We start from the raw sequence: 13,742 nt of genomic DNA, 5'->3' as shown, positions 1-13,742 counted from the left end.
CACAAGCGTGGTACGAATCAAAAACAGGTAAGTTTTAAGGCTACGTCATCGCAAATCGAATGAATTGAGAAAAAGTTTATCAAATGTTGTTGGACAGGATTCATATGGACGAAAACACCAGCATCCTCTGAAATATTTCGTGTTCGACCTCCCAATAAAGGATTGAGTGCTTATAGTCAGCATGTTACATCTATCATGGATTGTTTTAAATTATTTATTTCTGATGGAATAATTCAAAAAATTATTCGCTATACGAATGAACATGGACGCGACGATCCCAAAGAGAAAGACTGGAAGGAATTAACGGAAAAAGAGGTCTGGGCATTTTTTGGATTATTGATGATAGCTGGTGTACAGAAACAACGAAAAACACCAATAAAAACGCTTTGGACTACTGAATATTTTCTCCGCCAAGCATTTTTTCCGACAGTTATGTCCAGAAGTAGGTTTCAAGCCATTATGAGACATCTGCGATTTGATTGTCGCACTGATCGTAGTTTATTGCTCAAAAATAATGATCAGCTAGCGGCGATTCGGTTGGTTTATGATGAGTTTGTCAGCAATTGTATAAAAAGCTACAATCCATCCCAAATCAGCACAATCGATGAAAGGCTAGTTCCATTCAAAGGAGGATGTAAATTTGGAGTTTACATGAAAAACAAACCTGGTCGGCATGGATTGAAAGTATGGGTTGCAGCAGATTCAGAAAATGCCTACGCCTGCAATCTACAAGTTTACTTCCCAGGTAATAGGTGTTCCTACTTTTGTAACATATATTGAAACTTTCTGGTCTTGTTATAGGGTCACATTTATTGTCAAAGACAACTCAAGGAAGCAGTAAACAGTTGCCGAGTGAAGTAGGAAGCACAACCAAATTGAAGAAAAAGTGTATCCGATCAAAGAAAACCGTCAAAGTTCTAAAAAAACCTAAAATACGAGAAGAGAACCAAGGTCGTCGAGTTGTTATGGACTTGGTACAACCTTTTCTGGATCAGGGAAGAGAAGTAGTAGTTGACAACTTTTTTTCCTCAGTAGATTTGGCAGAAAAACTACTTGAGAGGAAAACTTACTTGACAGGAACTCTGCGTAAAAATAAAAGAGAAATCCCGTTAGCATTTTTGCCTTCAAAATCTCGCAAAGAGCATTCATCTTTAATTGGGCACAAAAAACGGTTAACATTAACCTCATACGTACCCAAAAAGCACAAAGCTGTTCTTGTGCTGTCCAGTAATCCTCATATTCGAGGCATATCTTTCTCTGAAAAACATAAACCAAATATTGTATTGCATTACAATGCTTCAAAAGCAGGAGTTGATACTTTAGATCAGGTCACAAGAGACACGTCATGTGCCAGAATCACGTATCGTTGGCCTGTGCGATTATTTTGGGATATTCTTGATATTGCTCTGTATAATTCGTACATTATTTTCATTACCAAATATCCTGACTGGAACAAAAATAATTCTGGCAGACGAACGCTATTTATAAAATATGCATCTTATTTTATGGTAGAAGATTTCGTTACTCAGAGATTCGAAAAATCTGTTGCTGGTGGAATACCACTTGAATGTCAAGATGACATGCACATGTTATTGCAGCACATCGATGAAGTACGACGAAATCTGCCAGGATACTCACAAAATGCTGAAAATGACGCTCAGAGTTCTGCAAACCCTCCTGAAAATCGTATTTCTTGTGCAATATGTAGCAATCGTCGCAAATCTACAACCCTCTCATGTGAAACGTGCAAACAGTATTATTGCCAAAAACATCGATGGGAAAAGAAAATAATCAGCTGTATAAAAGACTGCTCATCAGATCGTAGAACACACGCCAAAAAATCTAGGAAGACTGTTTGCGAGTGCGGAAAACGAAGTACAGTAACATGTGTGAATTGTAGCTTATGTATTTGTTCAATCCACAGGAAAACAGAAGTGCAATATTTTTGTAAAAATTGCTATGTGGCTTGAACGGAAATGTATTTGGTGCATTATTATTTGTTTTTATCAGGACTGAATGATAAATAAAAATTTAAACAAACTAAACAAAAGCCACAAATCAATTGGTCTAAATGAATGAAATAAAAATTGGGGTAGGCTAGGGGTTAGGAGTTATTTATCTTTTAATAGTTTAAACTATTGGGGCATAAAAAAATAAAATTAAACATTTGACTTCCAAACCAGCTTCTACAACAGTTTGGTAAAAGCGTAACTCATGAAAAATTGTCTGAATTAAAAAAAAAAATGTTTTCTTCACCGAAAAACATAAAAAACTTTATTTTTCCAAATGAACCCCATTTTTGAATTGTATTTTAAAATTTTTATTTTCTGGGAAGTCAATTTAATTACTTACAAAGTTACAATATGGACGGCTTGCATGGGCACTTTTGCAGGAAAAAGTTTGACTAACAATACATTTTTCTGTCTCCTTTAAAAATATTCTAAGCAAATATAATTTTCATGCAGCACCCTCCCAAATTAGAGTAAAAATGTTGTGGATGAGAGGACTTTGAGAACGGGCACCAAAATATTGTATATACCTCCGAGCCACTAACCAGAAATTAAGTCGGCATTTTTTGGAATTCACTCACACGCGCACTCACGCAATAAATTCGATAATTTAAACCATAATAATGTTCGATGATTTTTAAATAATTTAGAAATGATGGCTTAATTCCACAGTATTTTTACCAAGAAGCCAATAAAAATATCGAATAGGAAGCTCCATGTTTACTTTTTTTTGGGTAACTGATCGAGCAGAAGATGGCCTATGGAACTATTAAAGGGACAATCATCTCCAGCAAGTTAACCATAACGTAAGACACATATTTTTGTTCAATCTCATGTGTTATAATATTGCAGATTGCATATTTATTTTTAAAAAATCGACGGTGCCTTGATTATGTACACAGATTGGTTTTCGCCTTGCTTTGCGGCTCGATTTTCTCTCACTATTCTGCGCTCGCTGGACGATGAGCAACAAAGTTTCTTCAATTTACGAAGGATAGTGTCATGTGTAATAGTGACTCAGAGTTAATTGAAATAAAATCAACCTAAGTAGGTTGACTGAAATAAAAACAATCTGCTTATTAAACCCACTGTAAGGGCACGTACTTTCTTCCAGAACATCCTCAAACATTATGAATGTGGTCAATTGGTGGAAAACTGACTTCAAATGTGATGCAAAAGCTATATTTTATCAAGCAGTAGGGAGATAATTTGTCGCTCACCATGATTATCTAGCGGCGCCGGTGGTGCAGTGGTAAGCGTGATTGCCTCTCACCCCAGCAGGCCTGGGTTCAATCCCAGTCGGCGCTGCCGGGATGTTCTGAGGCATAACATTTCTGATCACGGGAAGTAATGTCGTTGGTCCCCGGTTCATGAGTTGATGGGTCGATAAGGAAGGTCCAGGTGTGAGAGCTGCCTCCCTGGCGGCGTCGGTAGCATTGGTGCTCAGCACGGAAAACAAGATCGACGTAAAACAAATCCAAAGAAAAAAAAACCATGATTATCTCACGAAAACAAATGTCATTTTGAGGTTTGCATCGGTTATCTTTCAAAGTCCAGAACTCGGTCAGTAGTACAGTTAAAAATTTGTAAGTGGTACATTCTATTAGATAATTTTATAAGCTTTCAGGCAAAAATACGAAACCCCAAATCAATTCATTTTAACTTTCAGAAACGGCTTGTCTACCAATTCGACAGAAATTAACCCGAAATTTGCGGTGTTTTACATGACCGTGTAGCCTTATCAACTAGTTCACAAAAAAGTTGAAAAAATAACCTTTAAAACGGTAAAAAAACATTTAAAAAAGGATGAGTAGAACCCGAGATACATTATTTTGAAAAAAAGTGTCGACTTCATTTTCAGTGTGGTAGTCGAAGAGTTAATCAGATACCTAATAACTCAAGACTTAGAATGCTCTCAATTAACAACTTCTAAGTAGAGAGCCGGCGTAAAGTTCCAGTGGGGACGTATTACAGCTAAAAAAACAATACCTCACACTATTTAGTTCCCTTGGGAAATGATTTCTTGTACACACTGACCGAAATTTGAACAATCGATTAGTGTACTTATCTAAATCGGTTTAAACATTTCATTATTCCAGAGCGCCACAAATGCAGGTGACACTGGTTGTTCACCATTTTGTTTAGTGTGGATGTGGATATGATTTTCTAATTCTTTGAAGCTACCGGAATAATCGGTTATAGAAAAGGAAAAAAAAATGTCATTCAGATTTACGAAGCTTATTAGTAGCACTATGTCAATTTGTGGAGGAACAAAACCAAAATGAAAGAGTGACATAACTTTATTACCTGCCTTTCTATTTAGCTTGGTTGAAAGTGGCCCAGTAATTAAATTCAAAACCATGTTGATCACTCCAAGATTATGAATTTACACATTGAATTCAAAAATAAGTCTTTTTCACATCCAAAATGTATATTATTTGCCCCAAAAACTACGATGCTGTTCTGTTTACCATTCATCATCTGTGGATCCGTTGTTGGAACTTCGCCACATAACGTTGGACCCATATGACTTCAATGTTTGATTTCACTCACGCGGTCATTCGGGTTTTATCCAACCGAGCACAACCGCTGTCGATGCCCCTCGTGGATCGTAAAAAGCGACCACTTTTGTTTAATTTTCCACAAAATAACAATTAGGAAAGAGGGACGTGCACGAAGCAATGGAATAGCATATTTTTTTCGTTATTGCTGGGTTATTACTGTTGTTATTATTTACTCAAACAAATCTGGAATGGACGCGTTTTCTCTTCACCGAGCCCGTCTCTCAAGGCCCCGAAAAAATATATGACTACGCTTGATCACCGCTGTTTGTCACGAAGTGTCCGAGATGCTGGAACGGTCCAGTAGAGTGTAAAGATGCCGGTGCGTGGCTGAACGGTCGAATGAGCTCTACGTAGAAATCCGTCAAGTGGCGATGACGACGGCGACGACGAAGGCGACGGCGCAACGACTGTGGAGGGCAACGAATTCAACGCCTGAGTGGAAGCAGCGCAACAAGACGGCGACGTGCTTTCGTGACATCAAATGTTTGCGGTAGAAATTAGGAATTTTTTAAGAAACAGTATCATGTTTGAACAAAAATCGACCGTGTTCCGTTTGCCGTGATTGTGTTTATTCGAAGAGGGTTTTGTTGATGGTCCCGTTTATTTTTTTTTTCGGAAAAAAAAAGAGAAAATGCACCGAAAGCACATTTAAATAAGGTCGATTTCGAATGGTCGTAGGTAGGTAGGCAGCGTTACTGTTTTGTTCATTAGCTGACACAAGGGATGGGGTATGTTTTAAAAGCGTTCAGAGGGGAGCAAGAGGTGAGTGTTTGCTGTAAGCTGAGTGGAAAGTGCAGCCGGTTCATCGTTTGATGCGCATTGAAGTCTCTCAGTGAAAATGTTTCTTTCGCTGCTTCGGGCGTTCATTTTGTGTCTCTTTTTTTTTTTTTTACAGAATGATACCTACTGAAGATTCCAAACAACACTAGGAGAACCCTGGAATGGTTTTAAATATCAAGTAGGTATTATTCTTTTACACAAGCCATCGTAAAAATAGTGGTTGCGTCTGAATTGTTCAAACGGACGGAAAAGATCCGTTGGGAAGCTGTTACAATTACAGAACCTTGTCATAAAGTTTTAAACAATTGCAGTCTCAACAAGTATTTGCGTTTTGTTTACCCGAGAAGATAGCCCCGGACGAGCTAGACACGATGAGATGGCTTAGGGAACATCCATACATGACGTGTCTTATTTTTGCCAATTTGACACCCCCTCACTCGTCGCATATTTTACTACACTTAATACAAGGTCGATCACTATTTCTGAAAAAACTCCCCCCCCCCCCTATTTCACGTCATTTATGTATGTTCCCTTATGGGAAGCAATGTACGAAAGAGTGTAGAAAAACAGAAGCCGCAATAGCCGGTTGGAGAGCCAGCCATAATGGTTTTATGATGTCGATGTCCGTCTGGTAGCGGTGAATGAGGCTTTCTCTTTCCCGCCTCTGCGATGATGGAGACGATGGTTTGTGCTCGCATGAAAAGGGGAGTGGCGATCGATCGCTGAGCTGGTTTGTTATGAAGGATGGTTCGAGGTAGGGTTTACGAAATGAAAATCTATTTGGAGATGTTGGAAATAAGATTTCAAGATATTTTGAATTTGTTTGTAAATCTTATCGAGAAAGTCAAACAGGAAATTCCATAGATTTTGTTTCGTTCCGAAACTGGTCAAATGTTGATAAATCAAACAATGGATTATCATTCGCTTAGTTTCATGCATGGCTGACATATTTTGGAGCCTTCCATTAATTCCATTCCTTGTATAAATTCTGATGTTATTGCATACCTTCACACCAAAAAATTCTGAATTTTACTGGCGATGTAAACATCCATGCATGCAAACATTCATACATGTAAACTTCCTTTTCACGTAAACTAGCAACTTGCAAGAAATGTTGCAAACAAAAATGGACAGTTGCATACAATATGTGGGATATTACATGACATGTCTCATAAATTTACACGATCTATAATCTAAACTTGTATGATATATGACGCTCCATTTATGTGCATCATAGTAACGGAAATTTACACTACTTTTTTTTAGCTGTGTTTTCTTTAACAGGCGTCTATACATAGTTTTGGAAGAAAAGGATAAATTAAACAATTTCAACAATCACAGGGACGTTTTTGCAATTTATTCTTGGCCTTTAATAGTTTTTAAATTATTCAATTTTCATATCACACAACCTCATCTAATTAGGTCAAAAATGAAGAAAAGGCGAAGGTAGGGTAGCGATTGAACCGGGAAACCCAACTAACAATTTTCACTATGTAACCCAGATAACAATTTGATGCTTAACAAGTATTGTTTCATCGATTTCAATTCAGCCTTAATTTGAATAACTGCTGTACATAGACCACGTTAACCTTTGTTTAGATTTTAAACATCTAAGTCTGGTGATTTTAATCAGCCGAAAGCTTAACAGTGACATAAATAATAAGCTTTTTAAGGCATTAAATAACAGTGGTTTCCAACCCTTGTTCTGCCTTCTAGTTTTATTTCAAAAACTGGAATGGAAGACCACTTCATATCTAATGTTTTTTTTTATGGGACTGCTTTATTTTGTTGCTGACTAGTTGGATTTACATTGGATATTCATTTTATAAATCTAAAAATTACCTTTGGATTTTGGGATTCGAACCAGTGGTCGCTGATTCACAGACGTCAACCATACCTACTGGACACATATGCCTGAGTGATATGTGTGGCAAAAGGTATGATCATTAACTTGAAGCACGTCAAATTTAAGTTGAATAATAGCAACCGAAAGAGTATTATACAGCAATGCAGAATTGTAAGCAACACAAGTGCGCGAATTATTTTGATGGTCATTTGGAGGCCATAATTGAGTTATATTTTTGGAATACGGTCTGAAAATTCAGTGTAATATAAAGTGACAAACAGTCAAAACACAGACATACATATATTAATACTTCTGACGTTGTAGTCCACAGTCTCCAAGTGCTGGCGCTGCTTGGAATTAGTAAGGTAGGCAGTAAATTTAGGGGAACTAAAATGCCGGAAATGCAATGTGTGACTCTGACGACATTTTACGAAATTCTGCAAAAGATTACTAATCTTATATTAGGCTATCAAAATATGTATACCGCATTGCTGATTTGTGGAGAAGTGTTAGGCTTGAATAAGTATTGTTTAATCTTTAGATCAGCTAACATAATGAGGTTGGATTATGGGGATACAATTCGCTTTATGCACTACTAATCAACTATATATTCAGCATCAGCATAATCAGCATCTGTTCTTACAGTTCAGCTTGAATTGTTGGGAATCGCTTTACTCATTATATTTATACAGCCTCAAGCTGTATTCAAACGTTATACGATATGAGGTAACCTTTACTCAACCTCTATACAAGCAAATCTGGTGATCTTAGTCAGCTACTCTTGGGCTGTTGGGAAGTTTGGGACAAGCTCTTATTGCATATCCATTAACGCTTTTATACAGCTGTTATTCTGCTGTTTAGTTGTGTGAACTTGAAAGGCGCTTATTCAACCTTTTTCCGGTCATCAAATAGTCGCTACACAGCTTTCTCTTGAAGCCGGGTTAAATATTGTTTAGGCTAAACTTCACACGTCCAAAAATAAACCTAGCTGACTGTAAAAATGATTTCAAAGTAGCGCTAACACAGTTTAATAGCTGAGTACATGTTGTTTAGTTGTTGAAAAAACACTTTTGAGGTTTATGTTATTTAGCAAGAGTCGTTGGTTGCGTAGAAGCCTTCAAATGAGTAACATATTCACTTTATTGGCTTTGTTTTGCAGCTACAAGTTGAAAGTTGATTAGCATGTGTATTAGACCTGTTCATTTTAACAGAAATGTTTGGGATGCACCGGGTCAACCGTGATTACTGTTCGTCATGTTAATTTGAACTTCTGTGCAAATTTTCAGCAGTATCAGTGATGATTTAGAGGTGCTTCAAGTTAATTTTATGTGTTTTAGGTAATTTACAATATTTGTATCTCGAGACTGAAACAATGAAAATTGCTGTAAAAATGTTCATAGCGAAGCTTAATGTGTTATCTACCAACTTTGAGACTAGAGGTTGACAATTCAAAGTGATTTTATTGAAGTTTGACTTAGTTTCATGCTCGAAGGTATCTTAAAAAGTGAAGAATTTTAAAGTATTTGTTCTACGAACTTTGCACCCATATGATATAAAAATGTTTATTCTACGGCATAATGTTCCTTAAACTGATCTAGAAATTTCGTTCAAACATAGTTTTCGTATAGATTCTATAGATTGAGAGATAAAAATCAGAAAAGAGGCCGTTATAGCTAAAATTTACAAGACAGCAGCGTCAACAAAAGTTTCAATTAGATTGACAGAACATAGTTGCATTGCTTTTCAATGACGACAGATTCTTGTTTCATCAATAGATGACTTTTTTTTAGAAAAATGAATCCTCATGTTTTTTTTATCAATGGTAAGCACAACGCTGCAAAAGTTGGCTTATAAAGCTGAAAATGTTAGTTGGAAAACTAGAAAAACCGGAAATCGAAAACAACAGAGAAAACCGGGAAATAGCTGGGCATTTGATATGAAATTTAGCATATCAATTGTATTATTCAAAGTATGATGTGTCGAAAATTTCTCTTTGAATTTTTAATACAGTCCCATTATCTTGAAGAGTTGTCTAAGACAAGGTTGCAAAATCTCATTTCAGCTAAAACAATGTTTTTTTTTAATTATGAAATAATTAGATGCCATGATCATATTTTGAATTGGTAGGATACAAAAAGAGGTTGCAAAGAATGTGTTTGACATATTTAATCTGTTTATTTCACTTCATGAGAGTCACAATCAGCGATTTTTCACACACTCACTAACTCACTCACTCACTCACTCAGCGATCAGAAAATCGCTGATTGTGACTCATAGAACGCAAAATTTACAGGTTTTATGTTTCAAACGCATACTTTGTAACCTCTTCTTGTAAGTTACAAGTAAAACATGCCATCATACCATCTTTTGGTTTTATTATTCCGAAAAACATTATTTTAGCTGAAATGAGTATTTGCAACCTTGGTCTAAGACCAGGATCTTGAAATGTATTCTCAACTGAAGCCTTTGAATCTTGAAAATTTTTGTTAACCCTGAATCTTAAAGTTTTGTGTATGGAACCTTAACTAAATTATTTCATTGAAACTTATCTCAGGATACACACTAAGATTATTTCACAGATTTCTATGAAATTTTCCTGAAATCCGAACAGTTAACTCAACGGTTAACAGTTTGGTGATTTTTCATGGCTTTCCTGTATTTTTTCTCGGAATATTGCCTGTGTAAATTTTCAAGATAAATGTGAAAAATCACCGAACTATTTACCGAGCGTTCAGCTGTTGAGATGTCAGTCAAATTTCACAGAAATCTGTGAAATAATCGTTGTGTGTATGTTTTCACATTTCAAAAGGATTTCTTTTTGAAATGAAAATGTCTTCAGAAATACTTTTACTTTAAGGATTCTCCTCAATTATTTTAAGATTTTGTTCGGAAATCCCATAAAAGTCAAAATTTTGAGCAGAATACTTTAAGAATTCCCTCTAGAAAACTCTTGAAACTGTCTTTGCATTCTTAAAAATTCTCGCATAAAATTGATTTAATTTCTATCCATTATTTTCTCTACAATTCGCTTGGAACGTTTCTGAAAATCTCATGGTGTGCCATGAAGATTAAAAAAAAAGTTTTATCCTAAAATTTTCTTGGATTCCACATCAGATTTAAAAAAAAATTGTCCTCAGAATTTCCTTGAAATCCTTTTCAAAATGCTTATAAGAAGGATATCTTGGAATTCTTATGAAACACTCCTTATAATTACCTTGGAAATTTCTTGAAAATCTTCTGGATCACTACTAAGAGTTTCTTTGGAAATATATTCAACATTTTCAATCCAAATCCTCCAAAAGTTTATGATATTTATTCAAAATTCTTATAAATTCCTTCCGTAATTCTCTTGATACAATCTTCAAAGTAGCTTAACTTATGCATTTTTTTTGCTATATTACGAATTAGATTCCCGTGGAATTACTATCCATATTTTGTTGCAGCGCTCCTCAGAATTTCTCTTTGATTAATTGATCGATCAACATTTAAGAGATGTTCAGCCATATGTGATCGTTATGTGTAGTTTCTGGATTGTAGTCATATTATCAATAAGTTTGCCTCATGGTTATATTATTATTAATAATTCATTTGATAAGACTCAATCAAATTAACTTTACAGAGCCGAGGATTTTTGTTCACTATACAATACATCTTAAAATTATAGTCAAAAGGTACAACACAATAAACATTTTATCTTTTCCGCTATCCAATAAGCCTCCTCTACCAGAACGGGAGCCGCTTCCAGTGGTTTACTTGTATGGCAGATTCGCCAACGAGGGTCAGAGCGCTTCCTTTGTAGCAATGGACGCAAAACGTGGTCAGCACTCACACATTCATCACGAAACGGTTGCTTTCCAAAGTCGACGACACATCGACTGAAAGAACTAAATTCATATATAGAGATACCAGACATGTTTTGCATTGCAGTGTCCTTCCTCTGTGAACAATTAACGGAAAACAGATCGTGTGTAGTTTCCGATAGATGTCACCGCAAACAACAACAGTGACATCTTATGGAACATGAATGCAGAAGCTTGACAAAATGATGAATTGAAGTATTCGGAACTTAACTGATTATAATGAAACCACCAGAAAATATCAAATCTTCATTGAAGGTCTCTGGACATTGATGAAATTTCCGGAACTTCTTTATCGCTCTCACAATTTTCTAGAAATTAATGGAGCATCAGCATTGAAGTTCTTTGATCTTCCCGATTTTTTTTTTTAGTTTTTAGAAGTTCTCGAAGTGTTTTCACAAAAATGTATTTTTCTAATGTTCACGTAACTTCACTTACATTTTTAAAATATCCATGAACCTTTCTTAACTTTGCTGAAGTTTTCGAAAAATCCCTGAATTTCACGGAACTCCTTTAAAGTTTCAGAAATTTCCTTGAAATATTTTGATCAGTCTTGTTGTTCTCAGAGCTTCCCTAAAGTTATCTCAATTATCCTGAAACAAATGGAACTGTCCTGAAAACCATTCAATTTCCCTAAAGTTCTTTAGACTTGTGATGTTCCCAAAATATTTCTGTTGTTTCCTTAAGTTTACTGGAGTTCTCTGGATTTTCCTGAAATTCCGGGGTTCTTGAACTTTAACAGAAGTTAATGAAGCTGTCTTAAATTTATCGGAATTTACCCTTACATATTTTAAAACTTACCCAAAAGTCTAGATTTTTCTGAAGCTTCAGAGCTTCTTAAAAGTTCCTGCCGTTTTCCTGAACCTAATGGAACCGCATTAAAACAGTGAAAGCATTCCTGACGTTCCAGAGAAGCTGAAAAAAAAAACTGACTAGAGAAGACGGAAGAGTCTTTCGAGCGAATCGAAAAGAAGCTTCAAAGGGAAGTCGATATAGTTTTCCGCTAGGAATCGGAAAATAAATTACGGGGTTAGGTGGAATAAATTCCCCGGGAAACATGGGAGATGCAAGGGAAGATTAAATAAACTTCAGGGAGTTATAAAGTTAACATTTTGATGGACCTGACAGCTCAGTGAGGGCAGGCAATAATCATTTTGATAATTAAAAAAAGTAAGAGGTTGTATCCAAGACACGACCGTAGATTTGACATAGGATTACGAAAGGTAGTTTGATGTCACAGCAAAAGTATAGTATACACAGTTCGAAAAAGTAGTGTAAATATCTGTTCAGTATGATGCACATAAATGGAGCGTCACATATCATATAAGTTTACATTTTATATCATGTAAAGCTCTGAGACATTTCATGCAATGTAGCAAATATTGTATACAAAAGCCCATTGTTGTAAACAACATTTTTTACAAGTTGCTAGGTTCCGTGAAATGAAATACAAGTTTAAGTGAATGAATGTTTACATCACTATTATTATTCAGAATTTTTATCTGTGTATATTAAATTAATTTCTCAACTCGTTATCAGTGATAAAGTTCGATAGGTTGAAATTCGGAACCAATTTGAGAGTTCTGTTTGTGAGGTGCTCTGTCGATGTCCATGTAGTACAAGGTACAAGCCAATCCTGGACAATATGTCTTGGATACAAGCTCTTACTCTTTAGTTAGCTCTTTTATCAGTCATTTGTGGTCCTAAAAACGAACGATGGGTTGGAAGCTTTGAAGCCAGTCTAGAGCAATGCTGTGGAAATTTGTCCTCGATGTTCTTGGAGATGATAGCGGTGCGGAAATGAAATATGTATGAGGAAAAAAACATCAATCACATAATCTGAGCCTACCGGATGGTACCTACGTTTATGCTTTTTGATGCAAATTTTAAGCGTCTTCTATTCAAAATTCGGCAAGATTTTTTTTAGGCTTAATTCTCTTAATAGGAGGGGCTTAAAATTTACAACAAAAGGCATAAAGATAGGTACAGTATGGTATCCTCAGTGCTTGGTAATAATATTCGGCGACTGTGTTAGGGAAACCACTTTTCCTATCAAGGAAACTCCTCGTTTTCTGATGACAAAATTACGCATCATCGTGCACAGAACTTTTAATTTATTCAATAGATAATAAAAAATTACCTTTGCATTTCGGGATTCGAACCGGCAGGCATCAATCATACCTACTGGACTACTCAAGCATATGTGTGGCAAAAGGTATGACCATTAACTTAAAACACGTCAAATTTAAGTTGAATTACAGCAACCGGAAGAGTATTATACAGCAATGCAGAATTGTAAACAACAATTAGCGACAGTATAATATTCCTCTCATTTTCAAGTGTAGTGAACACAATGTGGACACAAGTGCCCGATTTACTTCGATGTTCATGTGGAAGCTATTTAAGTGCCATAATTGAGTTATATATTTGGAATGCTGTTTGAAAATTCAGTGCAATATAGCAAGAAATACAAATGTTAATACTTCCTACGTCGTCGCAGCTCACTTCTACCAGCAGCTATTCCTAAAAAGCTCATCTACCTTGTATCTACTTCAGCCACTGCTTGGGATTAGAAAGGTAGGCAGTGAATTTAGAAGAGCTAAAATGCCGGAAATGCAACGAGCTATCAAAATATTTGTAGTGCATTGCTGATTTGTGGAGTAGTGTTAAGCTAAATTAAGGCTTG

Source organism: Ochlerotatus camptorhynchus, unplaced genomic scaffold (genome assembly GCF_037179485.1).
Source record: "Ochlerotatus camptorhynchus isolate MF236.1 unplaced genomic scaffold, CSIRO-AGI_Acam_v1.1 ptg000277l, whole genome shotgun sequence".
Classification (NCBI taxonomy): Eukaryota; Metazoa; Arthropoda; class Insecta; order Diptera; family Culicidae; genus Ochlerotatus; species Ochlerotatus camptorhynchus.
The sequence above is the reverse complement of the archived record's forward strand: the minus strand, read 5'-3'. Positions refer to the sequence as shown.